The sequence below is a fragment of the Carcharhinus amblyrhynchos genome, chromosome 27 (genome assembly GCF_965287045.1).
Source record: "Carcharhinus amblyrhynchos chromosome 27, sCarAmb.v2.hapA, whole genome shotgun sequence".
NCBI classification, from domain to species: domain Eukaryota; kingdom Metazoa; phylum Chordata; class Chondrichthyes; order Carcharhiniformes; family Carcharhinidae; genus Carcharhinus; species Carcharhinus amblyrhynchos.
In genome coordinates, this window is record NC_137350.1 from 11,746,170 (window position 1) to 11,764,352 (window position 18,183).

General features: G+C 44.6%; 1 protein-coding gene across 1 annotated transcript in view; it reads right to left on the reverse strand.

Annotated features, from left to right (window-relative positions):
- fam171a2a (family with sequence similarity 171 member A2a) overlaps positions 1-18,183 on the reverse strand; it is a 295,487-nt gene that overhangs the window by 221,698 nt on the left and 55,606 nt on the right. The window lies entirely within an intron of this gene.

Genomic DNA, 18,183 nt, shown 5'->3' on the forward strand with positions numbered 1-18,183 from the left:
GCTGTGCGTGTGGAGCCTTATGCTGGCCAGACCGAGTAAGGATGGCAGATTTCCCTCCCCATCAGTGGTGAGTAACATTCACCCCACACAAGTGCCTGGCAATGACCATCTCCAACAAGGGAGGATCTGACCGTCTCCCTCCTCCACATTCAACCATCACTGCATACTCTTATTATTATTATTATTATTAATATTATTATGCATACGGTGTCTTGGCGTTTATTGGTAGCGGGATTGAATTTAGGAGTCGCAGCGTCATGTTGCAACTGTACACAACTCTGGTGCGGCCGCACTTGGAGTACTGTGCAGTTCTGGTCCCCACATTACAGGAAGGATGTGGAGGCTTTGGAGAGGGTGCAGAGGAGGTTTACCAGGATGTTGCCTGGTATGGAGGGGAGGTCCTATGAGGAGAGACTGAGGGATTTGGGGTTGTTTTCACTAGAAAGAAGGCGGCTAAGAGGGGATCTTATTGAAACATATAAGATGATTAGAGGTTTAGATAGGGTGGATAGTGATAGCCTTTTTCCTCGGATGGAGAAAGCTAGCACGCGGGGGCATGGCTTTAAATTAAGGGGGGGTAGTTATAGGACGGATGTCAGGGGTAGGTTCTTTACCCAGAGGATGGTGAGGGATTGGAATGCCCTGCCTGCTGCAGTTGTAAATGCGCCTAGTTTGGGGGCGTTTAAGAGATCCGTGGATAGGTTTATGGACGAAAAGGCATTGGTTTAGATTAGTGGGTCATTGTTTTTAACTGGTCGGCGCAACATCGTGGGCCGAAGGGCCTGTTCTGCGCTGTTATGTTCTATGTTCTATGTTAACACTCTGTACGGGCATCCTACCCAGTCTCACCCCACTCCCCTAACCCTGTAAACCATATATTTATACGTCTTTGGATGCTAAGGGGCGATTTAGCATGGCTAATACACCTAACCTACACACCTTTGGACAGTATGGGACAATTTAGCGTGATCAGTACACCTAATTTATATATCTTTGGACAGTAAGGGGCAGTTTAGCATGGCCAATCCACGTAACCTACGCATCTTTGGACGCTAAGAGGCAATTTAGCATGGCCAATCCACGTAACCTACTTATCTTTGGACGCTAAGAGGCAATTTAGCATGGCCAATCCACCTAACCTACATATCTTTGTACGTTAAGGGGCAATTCCGCATGGCCAATGCACCTAATCTACATATCTTTGGACATTAAGGGGCAATTTAGTATGGCTAATCCACATAACCTATATATCCTTGGGCGTTAAGGGGCAATTTAGCATGGCCAATCAACCTAGCCTACATATCCTTGGACATTAAGGGGCAATTTAGCATGGGCAATCAACCTAACCTACGTATCTTTGGACGTTAAGGGGCAATTTAGCATGGCCAATCCACTAATGGAATTACATTATCAAATATATTCATTCATACACTACTATTCAAACCTTTCATTCTCTGTTCTGAAGTATTGGCCTTCCCAGTTTAACATTCAATCTGACATTCTAGAAAAGTGCTGCTGTATGTAACAATGTAATACAAAACTTCATCTAAAGCTGAATAGGCCCTTTCTCCACAGTAGAATCTAAACATATATTAATCTCTCGTGAAAGTTATCCTGCTGCAGGATTTACCTTTCCGTAGCACACATTATATTAATCGTCAGATCTTTCAAACAAGCACCTACACATAGCTTGGCTGCTGGTGAGGACTGCATAATACCAACTCCTTCACACAAACCCAGAGTCGCGCTGTCTGTGCACACAGCCTTTGAGGCCCAGAGTCGCACTGTATATGCAAACTGCCTTCGAGGCCCGGAGTCTCACTGTCTGTGCCCACTGCCTTTGAGGAGGCTGCAGTGGAGAAGAGCCTGTCGCACACCTCATTCTGACTCCGCAAAGCAGATAGCGTGGCTTTTGTTTGGGTTTATCTTGAGCAGTTACCGGACGGCATAGTGGGCGGCACTGTGGCACAGTGACCCGGAATGGGACCCAGCTCCCTGGCGCTGCGAGGCAGCAATGCTAACCACTGTGTCACCGTGACAACAATCAGGTCCAGCTGTCACCAGAACTTTCTCCAAGAACTGTGACACAACAGGGGTCAAATAAAACTCAATTTTTCTTCTCGTTTTGAAAAAGTTAAATGCGACTGAAAGATCTGCTAAACGTTAATGAAATAAAGGCAAACAAATAAAACAAAGTTATCTCTTTTAACCAAGCACGAGGCCGAGAGTTATTGAAGTCTTTGATGATTGGTCAGTTTCTATTCCAGTCACGACTTCATCTGCTCACAGGTCAGGTCAAGGTGCCAATCTGCATTAGTTCTGGGCCTGTGATGGAGAGGGAGCACCCTAGAGATCTCTTGTCATCTGATGACTTTTAATGACTTTCCAGCATACGCCACATGGCTGCTGAGAAACAATGCTTCAGTGTTCCAGGAATTATCAGTCAGAAGCACCCTGGATGGAAGGCGGAAGAATCCTTCTTCATGCATTAACTGCTTCATCAAAAGCTGCCAGATTTCCAACACCTGTCACGTCTGTGTTATCTGAGAAATCCGCAAGGGTTACAGTAAGGTGATCTGAACCCTCAGGAATATGGAGGGGGTTTTAGTCGGGCGGGGAGTCAGGGCTAGAGTTCTCCAAGCTCGCTCGTGGCTGGGATTATCATAAAATAGGATCACAGAATCCCTACAGTGCAGAAGGAGGCCATTTGGCCCATGGAGCCTGCGTCAACAACAATCCCACCCAAGTCTTATCCCCATAACCATACATATTTACCCTGCTAATCTCCCTGACACTAAGGGGCAATTTAGCATGGCCAATCAATCTAACCCACACATCTTTGGAGTGTGGGAGGAAACCCACGCGGACACAGAGAGAGTGTGCAAAATCCACACAGACAGTGACCTGAGGCTGGATTTGAACCCGGGTCCCTGGCGCTGTGAGGCAGCAGTGCTAACCACCGTGCCACCCACAAATGATCCAGTCCCGCTGCTGTGAATGGAGATTTTGTTCTCACTGGCAGGCGTGCGAGACAGAACTCTGAAAACCAAACCTAGCTCTCCACAAATCTGCTCACCTGATGTTTAAAGGAGTTGGGGTAATAATAGGGTTCCAATTAACCAGCTCATTTAACTAATTTTAATCAGATTGTTCGTCTCGGGCTGTGGCCAGAAGTTTACTGTCCCGCCCACCATGGGAATCGGAGAGGACGAGGGGCGGAGCATGGGAAGATCCATTGATTTCAGTTGGGATTTTACGGTTTTGAGATGAACGAGGCTGTAAAATCCCGCTCAATATATTTTTACACAAGCCAACTGGGCCTCAGGAGGCAAGGACTGCATCCAGTAGGTAGCCCAATTGATTCTGCGCCAACAATAAAATCGCGCTAATCCTATTTTCCTGCTCACTTGTCCCATATCCTTGAATGTTATCATACTCCACGAGCTCATCCAAATTTTTTTTTTACAGGTTGTAAGGTTTCTGGCCTCCACTACTTTGATGTGGAGATGCCGGCGTTGGACTGGGGTAAGCACAGTAAGAAGTCCCACAACACCAGGTTAAAGTCCAACAGGTTTATTTGGTAGCACTAGCTTTCGGAGTCTCGCTCCTTCTTCAGGTGAGTGAGAAGTTGTGTTCACAAACAGGGCATATAAAAACACAAACTCAATTTACAAGATTATGGTTGGAATGCGAGTCTTTACAGGTAATCTAGTCTTAAAGGTAAAGACAATGTAAGTGGAGAGAGGGCCAAGCACAGGTTAAAGAGATGTGTATTGTCTTCAGCCAGGTCAGTTAGTGAGATTTTACAAGCCCAGGCAAGTCATGGGGATTACAGGTAGTGTGACATGAACCCAAGGTCCCGGTTGAGGCCGTCCTCACGTGTGCAGAACTTGGCTATCAGTTTATCCTCAGCGACTCTGCATTGTTATGTGTCATGAAAGCCGCTTTGGAGTCTCTCCTTATAGCACAAATGGTCCACCCCGAAGATCAGAGGCTGAATGCCCGTGACTGCTGAAGTGTTCATCGAAAGGAAGGGAACACCCCTGCCTGGTGATTGTCGAGCGGTGTCCATTCATCCGTTGTTGTAAAATCTGCATGGGGCTCGCCAATGTACCATGCCTCGGGACATCCTTTCCTGCAGCATATCAGGTAGACAACGTTGGCCGAGTCGCAAGACAACCCAACGTTGTTTACCTGATACGCTGCCGGAAAGGGTGTCTCGTGGCATGGTACATCGGCAAGATCACAGAGATGTTACAACAATGGATGAATGAACACTGCTTGACAATCACCAGGCAGGAGTGATCCCTTCCTGTTGGGGAACACTTCAGCAATCACAGGCATTCAGCCTCTGACCTTCAGGTAAGCATTCTCCAATGCAGCCTTCATGACACATGACAAAGCAGAATCACTGAGCAGAGACTGATAGCCAAGTTCCGCACACATGAGGACGGCCTCAACCAGGATCTTGGGTTCATGTCACACTATCTGTAACCCCCGTGACTTGCCTGGGCTTGCAACATCTCATTAAGTGTCCTGGCTGGAGACAATACACATCTCTTTAAGCTGTGCTCAGCCCTCTCTCCATTCATATTGCCTGTACCTTTAAGACTTGATTACCTGTAAAGACTCGCATTCCAACCATTATCTTGTAAATTCAGTTTGTGTTTTTATATGCCCTGTTTGTGAATAGAACTCCTCATTCACCTGATGAAGGAGCCTGAGACTCTGAAAGCTAGTGCTGCCAAATAAACCTATTGGACTTTAACCTGGTGTTGTGAGACTTCTTACTGTGTTCCACTACTTTCCCAGGCAGTACATTCCAGATTCCCAATATCTTCTGAGTGAGAATGGTCTTTCTCAAATCCCGTCTGAATCTCCTACCCCTTACCCTAAAACTATGTCCCCTCATGATTGGTCTCTCAATCAAGGGAATCCCTCAACCATCCTGTCCATATCCCTCATAATCTTCTTCATCTTAATCATGTCCCCCCTCAGCCTTCTCTGCTCTACAGAAAACAATCCAAGCCTATCCAGTCTCTCCTTATAGCTCAATTCTCCACCCCAGGCAACACTCTGGTGAACCTCATCTGTACCCCCTCTAGTGCAATCGCATCCTTCCTATAGTGAGGTGAACAGAACTGCACACAGTACTCCAAATGTGGCCTAACCAACTTCCTGTACAGCTCTATATTACCTCCTTGTTCTTTCACTCTATATCATGACTGATGAAAGCAAGTGTCCCTTCTTATCTTTCTAGCACTGCTTGTGGGTCAAGAAGATCAGGTCTCCTACCTCCTGGCCCACCACTCTCACAACTGCCCAGCAAGGTCCAACCCCACCCATATCCCGATCTCTCATTGTCCCTGTCATTCTGTTCTCCAAATTGCTCATTCAGATCCCACCCTTCCTGCTCTGCACTCCCTAATTGCATCCTCCAACCTCCCCCCACCAGCCCGTTCAATCTCTGCCCTCTCCCAATTCTTCCATTTTCTGTCCCTAATCTTTTTGATGCCCCAATCTTCTGATGTCATACTTTCGGATCAGTCTCTGATCTGCTCCTTTATCTGATCTCCTTACCCCCTCACCACCGCCTCAGATCTCCCTTTCTCCCCACCCCAACATTTCCTATCTCTCCCTCCTTCCACTTCACTCCCTCAGCCGTGGCCTAGAGTTATTAAGTTCCTCAGAACAGTTTTCTTGATGATGCCTGCAGGCCCTTGCTTCTTTGCCCAGAATTATTCCAAGGGTCCAGGTGCACACACCAGATACAGGCCTACCCCCCTCCAACTGGGTACTGCACATGTGCACTGGGGAGGAATCCAAAGGACCGCAAAGTCTTTGGACATTTCAGGGTGGAGGGGGATAGGTAACTGAAAATGGAGGTCACCACAACCTGAAGGGAGAGCCCCTATTGACCATGGGGGGCTTCTGATGGAGGCCCCTTCCACCCCTCCACTTCCCAAGTGAGATTGAACTTTGTTCAGTTTTGGGCCCACCTCTCTGATTTATCTGAGCGTTGAGGCTGGGTCCTTCAGTGGGTTTCCCGTCCAAGGCCCTGCCTTACTTTGCATAATATTATCGCCACCAGGGTTGGTGCAGGTGGGATCCCAGAGGGAATCCCATCCATGCAATTTTACCTTGAAAATTTTGATGAGATATTAGAGTTTCCTCCTCCCCACCCCACCTTCCCATGAGGTCAACACACCTAACTGCCTTAATCTTGCTCACAACTATAATCCAGATTCCCAGAATCAGCTTTTGTTGCTTGCCCCCGTTCCCTGTCAAGGGCACTAATGCAATCCAAAGATTAACCCAAAAAAAAAACTACCCACATCTATTAATGCAACTCAATGCCTTGCTTGGATTTCACTTTACTGCAACTAAGATGCTACACTTTTTATTACGGTTATCTGCTATAACCTCTTAATCATATGAGGAGGTGATGGCCCAGTGGGATTTCCGCTAGACTATTAATCCCGAAACTCAGCTAATGTCCTGAGGACCTGGGTTCGAATCCTGTCACGGTGGAATTTGAATTCAATAAAAATCTAGGCCCTTCATTGGGTTTCCCGTCTAAGGCCCTGCCTTCCTTCGTGTAATATCGCCACCAGGGCGATATTACAGGTGGAATCCCCTCCATGCAATTTTACACTCCTTGAAAATTTTGATGAGATATTGAAGTTTCCTTTTTGGTCTCTGTGTCTATAATGAGTTTCCTCCGAGTGCTCCCATTTCCTCCCACAGTCCAAAGGTGTACAGGTTAGGTGGGCTCTTTCTGCACTGTACGGATTCTATAAATCTCTTCTCCCTCCAAGAAAAGCGATTGATGCTGGGGGGTTATCTAAAAATGAGATTGATAGATTTTAGTTCAGTAAAGGTATTAAGCGTTCTGGAACCACAGCAGATAGAATTAAAATATGAATTTTCCATAACCTAATTGAATGGCATGACAAACCTGGGGGTTGGTGGCGTGGGGGGACACTGAATATATTATTTCAGTTCCTGGTATGAATGTTGATGCTTTTCCAATCATTATTCCTGTCTAGAATGTCAATTTGTGACATAGTTGAAAACTGTACAGCAAAATTGAATATTGCAGCAGGTGTAATGCCAACTGTGTGTCATGGTTTTACTGAAAATAAGTCTGGTTCTCCCCACCCCACCCAACAAAGGAATCTTAATCTTTCTGATTAAGAATCTAATGACCATGAAACCAGTGTTGATTGTTGAGAAAGCTCATCTGGTTCACTAATGGCCTGTAGGGATGGAAATCTGCCATCCTTATCTGGTCTGGCCTATATGTGACTCCAGAGCCACAGCAATGTGGGTGACTCTCAACTGCCCTTGGGCAACTAGGGATGGGCAATAATTAGCAATGCCCATGTCCCACCAATTTTTAAAATTGCTTTATTGAACAAGAGTTCTATTTCAGAAGCCTGAAGAAAAGTCTATTTTGGCTTCCAGATTTTGACAACTTCCAAATCCTGGGTTCCAAGAGGAAGCTCTTCAGAACCTAGACTTATTTTCAGTAAAACCATGACACACAGTTGGCATTACATCTGCTGCAATATTCAATTTTGCTGTACAGTTTTCAACTATGTCACAAATTGGCATTCTAGACAAGAATAACGATTGGAAAAGCATCAACATTCATATCAGGAACTGAAGTAATATATTCAATCTCCTACTGTCCTGCCAACCCCCAGGCTTGCAGTGCCATTCAATTAGGTCATGGAAAATCCATATTTTAATTCTATCTGCTGTGGTTCCAGATCCCTTAATACCTTTACTGAACCAAAATCTATCAATCTCATGTTTAGATAATCCCCCAGCATCAATCGCTTTTCTTGGAGGGAGAAGAGATTTATAGAATCCATACAGTGCAGAAAGAGGCCATTCGGCCCATTGAGCCTGCACCAACAACAATCCCACCCAGGCCCTATCCCTGTAACCTCATGTATTTACTCTGCTAATCTCCCAGACACTACGAGACATTTTAGCATTGCCAATCTTTGGACTGTGGGAGGAAACCGGAGCACTCGGAGGAAACTCACGCACACACAGAGACCAAAGGCCGGAATTGAACTTGGATCCCTGGCGCTGTGAGGCAGCAGTGCTAACCAGTATGCCACCGTGCCAGAAGGACCTTCCAAATTTTCACCACCCTTATATGAGGAAATGCTTCCCAACATTACCCTGCCTGACCTGATTCTAACACCCCCTTGTTCCTGACTACCCCATCAGAGAAAATAGTTTCTCTCTATCTCCCCTTTCAAATTATTTAATCATCATATCACTTCATTAAGAATCACTTAATCTTTGTGACTCAAGGGTAATACAGGTGGCATGGTGCCACAGTGGTTAGCACTGCTGCCCCACAGTGCCAGGGACTCGGGTTTGATTCCCAACTTGGATCACTGTCTGTGCAAAGTCTGCATGTTCTCCCCGTGTCTGCGTGGGTTTCCTCTGAGTGCTCTGGTTGCCTCCCACAATCCAAAGCTGTGCTGGTGAGGTGGATTGGCCATGCTAAATTGCCCCTTGGTGTGTCCCAAGATATATAGGTTAGGGGGATTAGCAGGACAAATGAGTGGGGTAAGCTTGGATAAGAGTCAGTGCAGGCTCGGTAGGCCGAATACACTGCATTCTATAATTTAAACCTTTTAGCATCAAACTGCACTCTCTGCAACAAAATAAAGAAAAGCATCATTACGAGGTGATAGTGCACCCTTTAAAAATAGATCTTCCCATAAATGAGGTCAGGCTTGTAAAGGGTGCTTCTGCGAATCAAGTACATTTTTGAGTCAGTTATTAAAGCTGGGCAATTAGCAACATTTTAATGCTTCCAATCTGATTCTGCACTCGGCTTACGCCTGGCTGATGGATTCTATACAATGGAAAACCATCTGGGGACAATGGAAATCTAAATTTGGCTCCAAATGCTACTTGGATTGGGGAGATGTTTATCGACTTGGTGAGTTATACATCAAGAGTTGGACACACTGTTGGAGCATGAAGGAAAAATGCTCCAAATCTTACTGCTCCCGAGCCATCGAAGGAATGCTCCTAATTGCAGAGATAGTCTCCATATGTTCCACTGCTTTCACAGAACGGCTGCCCAGAAAGCTACGAAAGTCTCTCTGGTTCAAGCAACTTTGAAAGAAAAACACTGAGGGTCCCAGAAGAAGAAACAGAATTCCTGGTTCAGGGCACAGGGTTATAGAGAGGAGCATCGCTGATGGAGGATGAGCTGTCGCCAAGCCCGCATTTGACTGCACGAATGAGGGAAAACTGAGAACTGTTCCACATCCTGAGACAGAATAGGGCAGAGTGACAGACACATGAAGTGACACAGACAAACTTCAATACAGTCAGAATGCAATAAAGGGAAGAAACAATCAGGAAGGATGTTACCGGGACTGGAAGATTTGAGTTATAAGGAGGGGCTGGGTAGGCTGGGACTTTTTATTCTGGAGCACAGAGGATGAGGGATGACCTTATAGAGATTTATAAAATCATGAGGGGCACAGATAAGATGAATAGCCAAGGTCTTTTCCCCAGCGTAGGGGTGTCTAGGGTAGAGGGCATAGGTTTACGGTGAGAGGGGAAAGATTTAATAGGCACCTGGGGGCAGCTTTTTCACACAGAGGAGGGTGTGTATATGGAATGAGCTGCCAGAGGAGGTGGTAAAGGCGGGTACAATTACAACATTTAACAGGCATTTGGACAGGTACATGGATAGGGAAGGTTTAGAGGGATAGGGGCCAAATACAGGCAAATGGGACCAGCTCAGTTTAGGAATCCTGATCATCATGGACAAGTGGGGCCAAAGGACCTGTTTCCATGCTGCATATCATAGCATCATAGAACCCTACAGTGCAGAAAGAGGTCCTTCGGCCCATCGAGTCTGCACCGAACACAATCCCACCCAGGCCCTACCCCCATGTCCCTACATATTATACCCATTAATCCCTCTAACCTACGCATCCCTGTGCCATATGTCTATGACACTATGAGAATATAACTGGGAATGTATGAGGGAAAAGCCATTGGTGGTCGTAGAGGACACAAGAGAAAATTCATCAAATTCATAATTTGGACGGTTGAGTGGAATCCTATACCTCATTACTTTTCTTACTCTTACTCATCGTTGTAATTTTTTAATTCTTTCATGAAACGTGGGAGACATTGACAAGGTCAGCATTTGTTACCCATCCCTAATTGCCCTTGAATTGAGTGATTTGTTACATTATTTCAGAGGGCAGCTCAGGATCAAGCACATTTGCTGTGGGCCTGGTGTCATATGTAGGCCAGGTCAGGTCAGAAAGGAAGATTTCCTTCCTGAAAATGCATGACTGAACCAGATGGGTTTTTAACCACAATCGATGACGGCGCACCAGCATTGGGCAGGATGACCTGTCAGAGACTAGCTTCCAATTCTAGTCTTTACCCACTGCGTTTAAATTCCACTAGCTGACATGATGGGATTTGAACCTGTGTATCCAGCACTTTGGGCTGGGCCTCTGGATTACCAATTCAGCAACGTGACCACTACACCACTGTCTCCCCGAGCACTTTGAATGGGACAGGATGGTAGGACGAAAGTTACTGCCCAGCCATCCCCGCTGGGAATGCAGGATCCAGATGAGGAAGGTCAGACTTGCCTCCTATACTATTTGCGTTCAGTCAGCCTGCTCTTAATTGCTGTCAGCGGTCCACGTGGATTATGATGACTTGAATGAACTGCTGACGCGAGCTTAAGGGCAGGAGGACGTGAGTGACTCCACAATGCGTGACCTCACTCTTGTCATCTTTCCTTCTATTTCCCTTTGCTTTCAGCCTTTCTGTGATTTCATCACAAATCGAATAAAAACTCGGTGGCAGAGATGGAGGGTCGGGGGTGGGGGGGGGGGGGTGGGGTGGGGGCGGAGGGGGGGGGTGGGTGAGGCGTTTGAGGGTGGTGGAGGAGAGTACTTCTGAATGATCGCTTGAAGCCAAACGTTTGCACAAGTATTATTTAATCTGTAACTTCATAATTAATTTTCATGCCAAAAACACCCATGAAATCAATGCAACCCACTCTGCCTAAAGCAGCTACATCAGACCATCCCAACGCAGAGAAAAGTCTTTGATACTCTCCACGTTGATACCAATTGTCATGATTTCTTCGTCTGAGCTCCACAGAAAGGTACATCTCTTTGTCCTCACTTCATTCAATAACCTGGCTGACTACTTTATTTCACTCCTCTTTCCCATTCCTCTAAAAACACCATGATAGCTTTAAAGTTTTATACATACAAACAGTCCTGCGGATACTTTTTTCTCATGATCTCCCACAGAGTCTGTTCCCAAGTTCATTCAGATGCCAAAGTAACCACAGCACTCCTCCCATAGAATCATGGAATCTCGACAGTGCAGGAGGCCATTTGGCCCATTTAAGTCTGCACCGACTCTCTGACAGATCATCCCATCCATGCCCTATCCTTGTAACCCCACCAAGTCAGTCTGCTAATCCCCTTAATCTACACATCTTGGGACAATAAGGGGCAATTTTGCTCAGTCAATCAACCTAACCTGCATATCTTTACAGTGTGGGAGTAAACTGGAGTACCTGAAACTCACACAGACACAGGGGAAACATGCAAACTTCACACAGACAGTCACCCAAGATCAGAATTGATCCCAGGTCCGTGGGGCTGTGAGGAAGCAATGCTAACCCACAGTGCCACCATACCACCCATGATGTGCAGGTCTGGTGGATTGGCCATGGTATATTGCCCCTTAGTACCCCAAGATGTGTAAAGCCATGGTAAATGTGTGGGGTCATGGAGAAAGGTGGGGGGGTGGAATGGTGCCTGGGTAAGGTGCTCATTTGTAGAATTTGTGCAGACTCGATGGGCCAAATGGCCTCCTTTTGCATTGTAGGGATTCTATGATTAATAAGATGGACGCAGCAATTTGATCACCAGGTTGCTTCTTGGCAATCACAGTATTGGTGTGCTGTACTTCACAATGGAAACACCAGCTCTTTAGCTGCCCTATTCCAATTACTCAGTGAGGGAAAGATACCTCAACCATCAGCCAAACAGAACAAATCCAACTCCTGAACTTGGCAACTCACATTCAAGAGCTCAGCCTTTCACCCAAGCCTGCCCACTGAGAGCAATGCAGTTCTATATGAAGTTTTTATGAAGTTTGAAGTTCATTTATTAGTGTCACAAGTTGGCTTACATTAACACTGCAATGAAGTTACTGTGAAAACTCCCTGGTCGCCACACTCTGGCACCTGTTCGGGTACACCAAGGGACAATTTAGCACGGCCAATGCACCTAACCAGCACGTCTTTCAGACTGTGGGAGGAAACCCACGCTGACATGGGGAGAACATGCAAACCCCACACAGACAGTGACCCACGCCGGGAATTGAACCCAGGACCCTGGTACTGGGAGGCAGCAGTGAGAACCACTGTGCTGCCCATAAATCTCAGTTACACAGTGATAGCAACTTATTGCTAAATATGTGGCTCATATTATTGCACATGCAAATGATCTTTGTAAATGGGGCCAGTGCCATATTATGCAATGAAAACACTCACATTGATGCCATTCCTGTATTCAACTCTTACAATAACTAGTTTGCAGACAAGCTACCAATGGCCAATCTTATCGGACATCCCTCAGGGTATCAGCTGCATGATCATAAACTTCTAACCGACAGCTCTTCAAATTGGAGAGTTTCAGATAATTAGGATTGGCGCCAAGCTGCTAGTCAAGCAGATGCATGATGGGACTGTACGTACAATGCTGATCCAACTTCAAAATAATCTCTCATTAAACGCCCCCTCATGAAGAATGGAAAAAGTTCAATGCTGCTTTTTTGATCTTATAACCATCTTCACCATTTAATCAATGAACTCCTTAGCTGTTCCAGACCGGACAATGAGGCCAACAGGTTTTCAAAAACCTTGGCTAGATTTTCCGACAAAATGTGACTGCACAAAATGTTCCAAGGATAAGCAGCCTTAGCAACAGGCAATGATGCATTAAAATTAGTACTTCACAATTAGTCTTCTAGAAGTATAGGCCGAGATTTCGTACCACCATCTAACCACTCCCACCTTCCGCATTCCCTCATATATAAAATTAATACATAGGGCCCTTTTCTTCACAGACAGAAAGAACAGGTACACACATTGTGCCCCTTTCAGCAAAACAAAATAGATGACAGCCATTTGCTGGTTCATTCCTCATTGTAATGCCTTGACCAATCAGAGCCAAGCTGCCTGATTTAAATTTGAAATAAAGCTTGGCAGTTAACCACCAATCACCATCAACTGGTAGATTCTCCATGGTAATCCCTCTACCAATCAGAGTTCACTTGCCAACCAATCACCATTCTCTTCTCACACAGTAAAAACTGTTGTCCCCTTGAATTTGGAAGCTTACGAAATATCCTGATAAGTGCAAGATGAAAATTTTGGACAAAAAAAGGACACTTTTTCAGCAATAACTCAAGAAAGCCAGTAGGACTGCATTCTTTGCAATCAGCGCATAGACAGTTAAGTACAGACACTTCGTCCTGATGAATTTCAAAACCCTGTCACAATCAATCGAGGAATGGGAGAGAAAGGCTAAATCCTGACATCCACCCTCACCCGATTGTAATACATTGTACAGGGCTTTCACACACACACCTACAGACACAAGGCGAGCCAGGCAAGGCTTCAGTGTCACATAGTCTCACAAAGGAAATCAGTTTAGAGAGTAATGCTGCCTGAAAGCCAGATTTGAAATCTTTGCCTGGGAAAAAAAATGCAAAGAGCGAAAAACGTAGGCTGGCTCAAGGCACTTGCTTTCCTCTGATGGCTACAAATGAAATACCAGCTATCAATCCATATTCTTCCAATCTAGGAATGTGTATTTCATCTGGCTTGCTGCATGACTTTTTAATGAAACCAATTTCTCAGTACGTGTAACTCGTCAACAAAGATGGAGAATCACTGATGAAAAGAAGGTTGATTAAATGAACATGTAACCCCAAGGAAAAGAAAATGGAACAATGGATATTCAGTTGGTCACACAGGTGCTGAGCTGAATGGTTTTCTGTCCTTCCTAGATAGATTTATGTTAAGTCTTCAATTTAGCACTGCTCCTCATTGAAGTGTCATTACCATTGTGGAGAGATTAAGTTCGAAAAAGACTTGACATTGATTAAGTAAGTACAGTACAGCACGATGTGACAGCTTGGATTGAATGAAAGGTAGAACGAAAGAAAGAGAGTGCAACTAAAGGAGAGAGATGAAGAGAGAGTATATGTGTGAGAGAACATACACACACAGATCCCTGCATGCACACACACACGTATATACACACACACAGATCCCTGCATGCACACTTCAATGCACACACATGTATACACACACACCCACACACCCCTGCACATTGCACACACACACACGCACACAGATTCCTGTATGCACACACACGTATACACACACACATGTATACACACAAACAGATCCCTGCATGCACACTTGAATGCACACACACCCACACACCCCTGCACATTACACACACACACACACACACACACACACAATCTGAATCCCCTCCACCTGGGATTCAATCCAACCTTTTAGGAGATGCTTCCAAGAGCTGCTTTTTACCACAATAACATTCAGACTGAATTTATTATTCTTTGACAGTACAAACTCTGTTTGTGTTGAACTTTGCACTGTTTTATAACAGGTCCCAGACACCATTCTATAGCACCCTTTTTCTCTTCCAGGGCATTCAACATAGCAAATTAATGATGCATTGTACACTTTGTGAGTTATTCAAAGTGAACAGCTCGCTGACAATAAATTAGTTCAACATTTCTCTACTTCTTAATGTTGGTGTTTTTAAACCACTTTTCATTTCTACAGACCTCTTAAGTAGACGTGGGGGGTGCTTCCACTTGTGGGGCATTCTAGGACAAGAGTCATAGTCTTAGGATAATGGGCAGCAAATTTAAAACAGAATTAAGGAGAAACTACTCCTACCAAAGGATTATGAATTTGTGGAATTCACTACCTCAAAGTGCAGTGAATGTTGGGACAGTGAGTAAATTTAAGGAGGAGTTAGACAGATTTTTAATTGGTGAGGTTACGGGGAGAAGGCAGGAAAATGGGGATGAGGAGCATATCAGCCATGATCCAATGGCAGAGTGGACCTGATGGGCCGAATGGCCTAATTCCACTCCTATATCAAATGAACTTATGAACCTATCCAATTATAACAGGCTTCCACCACCTCCTCGTGATTTTCAGTTCCCACATCGGTCAAAATGAGAATTGTTATTCACTTCCTGCAGATTGGCCAAGGGGTTGGTAACATGCCCACTCTCATGGTTGGGGAGTGGGTTGTGTGCCTGTAAGATAGATTTCTATGACACTCTTTGACCTAAGCAAAAAGGCAAAAAAAAGTAAAACTTCCAAGCCACGTTCTGCCTACAAACGTTACCATTAATTGCAGTTAGCATTGTCATATAAACAATCTGTTTCCATGAACTGACAAAAGAAAATATATTTTAAAAGAAAATTGCACCCAATTTGTACAAAACTAGGGGACAATATAAAACAGATGTACTTATAATGCATCGAGACCAATAAATTTTAAGGAAAAATTCAAACTTCCAAATAACACTCAAAAATTCAAGATTTCACATTTTAAAGCTTTCACTGTAACAAATGACTTAAAACACTTTCCACGAAACACCATTTTCTTTTTGTAGACAACTTATACTTCATACTACAGAAAAGAGATTTCCCATTTAACTTTTATCACCGCCAAAAATCTTCTATTATGTTTAAACATTACACTGTCCCTTAAGTCCCCTTTGGGGGCGGCACAGTGGCACAGTGGTTAGCCCTGCTGCCTCACAGTGCCTGTGAACTGGGTTCAATTCCCAGCTTGGGTGACTGTGTGGAGTTTGCACATTCTCCCTGTGTCTGTGTGGGTTTCCCACAGGTACTCCGGTTTTCTCCCATACTCCAAAGATGTGCAAATTAGGTTGATTGGCTATGCTAAATTGATCCTTAGTGTCAGGGGGTTGGTAGGGTAAATAAGTAGGGTTATGGGAATAGGGCTTTGATGGGATTGTGGTCAGTGCAGACTCAATGGGCCGAACGGCATTCTAGCGATTCTATGATTCTAAGTGGACACTTCATCCTTCAGGAACCAGTCTAAATTTATTCTCAGCTCTCAATGGCTTGCTTCTTTTTTGCTTTTCCAGCCAACATCTAATCCCAGAACTATCTTTCACTGTGATGGTTACATGATAGATTCCTTCCCAATTAGGCAAATCCTCCAACGTCCTTTAAATCCTCACAAAACCAATCTTCAATCTGAGTGCAGGCTCCCATCTGCCCTCTGCTTGTTGAACAACAGTCATCATTTTCTCTGCTTAAGGTGCAGACCTGGCTGCTTCTATTTCCTGCTCTCTGTCCCTTAACGGCTGAAGGCCACACAAGATAAAACTGCAAACTGCCTGTGATCTCCCTGGGTTTATAGGGAAGCCTGTAACCTGAATGGTTTTGTCTACCTTTGTCCCCTGGCAACATAAAACACATGAGCCTTGTATCTTGTGCTTCCATGGTGAGAGTATTTAAGTAAAGGAGCAGGGATATCACTACAGTTATACAGGTTCTTGATGAGATCACACCTGGACTATTATGTGCAGTTTTGGTCTCTTTATCTAAGGAAGCATGTTCTTGCAATGAAGGGAATGCAGGAATGGGTTACCAGACTGATTCCTGGGATGGACAGATTGAGGCAGATTAGTATGAGTCCATTAGGATTATATTCACTGGGGTTTAGAAGAACGAGGGGGGTTTCATGGAAACCTATAAAATTCTAACAGGAATAGACAGGATAGATGCAGAAAGGATGTTAATGATGGCGAAGAAGTCCAGAATCAGGGATCACAGCCTGAGGATACGGGGTCAACCATTTAGGGCTCAGAGGAGGAGAAATTTCTTCATCTAGAGTGTATTGAGCCTGTGAAATTCTCCACCACAGAAAGCAGTTAAGGCTAAAACATTATTTGTTTTCAAGAAGGAGTTAGATATAGCACTTGGGGCGAAGGGGATCAAAGGATATGTGGGGAAAGGAGGAACGGGTTACTGAGTTGATGCAGCCAAGACCATAATGAATGCTGGAGTAGGTTCAAGGGGCTGAATGGCCTTCTCCTGCTTCTATTTTCTTGTTTCTATCAAAGTAAAAATGCTTAAACTAAAAAGAGTGCAGGAAAGATTTACTAGGATGCTACCAGGACTTGATGGTTTGAGTTAACAGGAGAGGCTGGATAGACTGGGACTTTTTTTCTCTGGAGCATAGGAGGCTGAGGGGTGATCTTATAGAGGTCTATAAAATAATGAGGGGCACAGATCAGCTAAGATTGGCAATATCTTTTTCCAAAGGTAGGAGAGTCTAAAACTAGAGGGCATAGGTTTAAGATGAGAGGCGAGAGATACAAAAGGGTCCAGAGGGATAATTTTTTCACACAAAGGGTGATGAGTGTCTGGAACAAGCTGCCAGAGGTAGTAGTAGAGGCGGGTACAATTTTGTCTTTTAAGAAGTGCTTAGACTGTTACATGAGTAAGATGGGTACAGAGGGATAGGGACCGATCAGGAGCAATAGGGATTAGCTGAGAGGTTTAAAAAAATGGGCAGCATGGACAAGTTGGGCCAAACGGCCTGTTTCCAAGCTGTAAACCTCTATGGCTCTATTACTCTATGCTAATTAGTTATTGTTAACCCCCAACTCTCTTCCATCTTGGAAATAAATGGAGTTCATAGCACCTGTTTAAAATTTAATATCTTTCTGGGGCTGTGGGAGACTCAGGGTCTACTAATAACATATAGTCAGAGACTGTGGTCATCACCTACAAGTGTAAATACCTTGCACATTTCTCGTAATAAAATCTGAATCTTCCTTTGATGTCTAACAATTTAACCATCCACATTTATTATCAGGTGCACTTCAGAACCAGTCACATGACCTCCCCCTTCATTTAACCTAACTTTAAAGACACAGTCCCAAAATATAACAAACTTATCAACTTCTTAATTGCAACAATATTAGCAAACTAACTGCTCACTGTATATTCTTCTCATTTTTACTTCCATTAACTCCAATAAA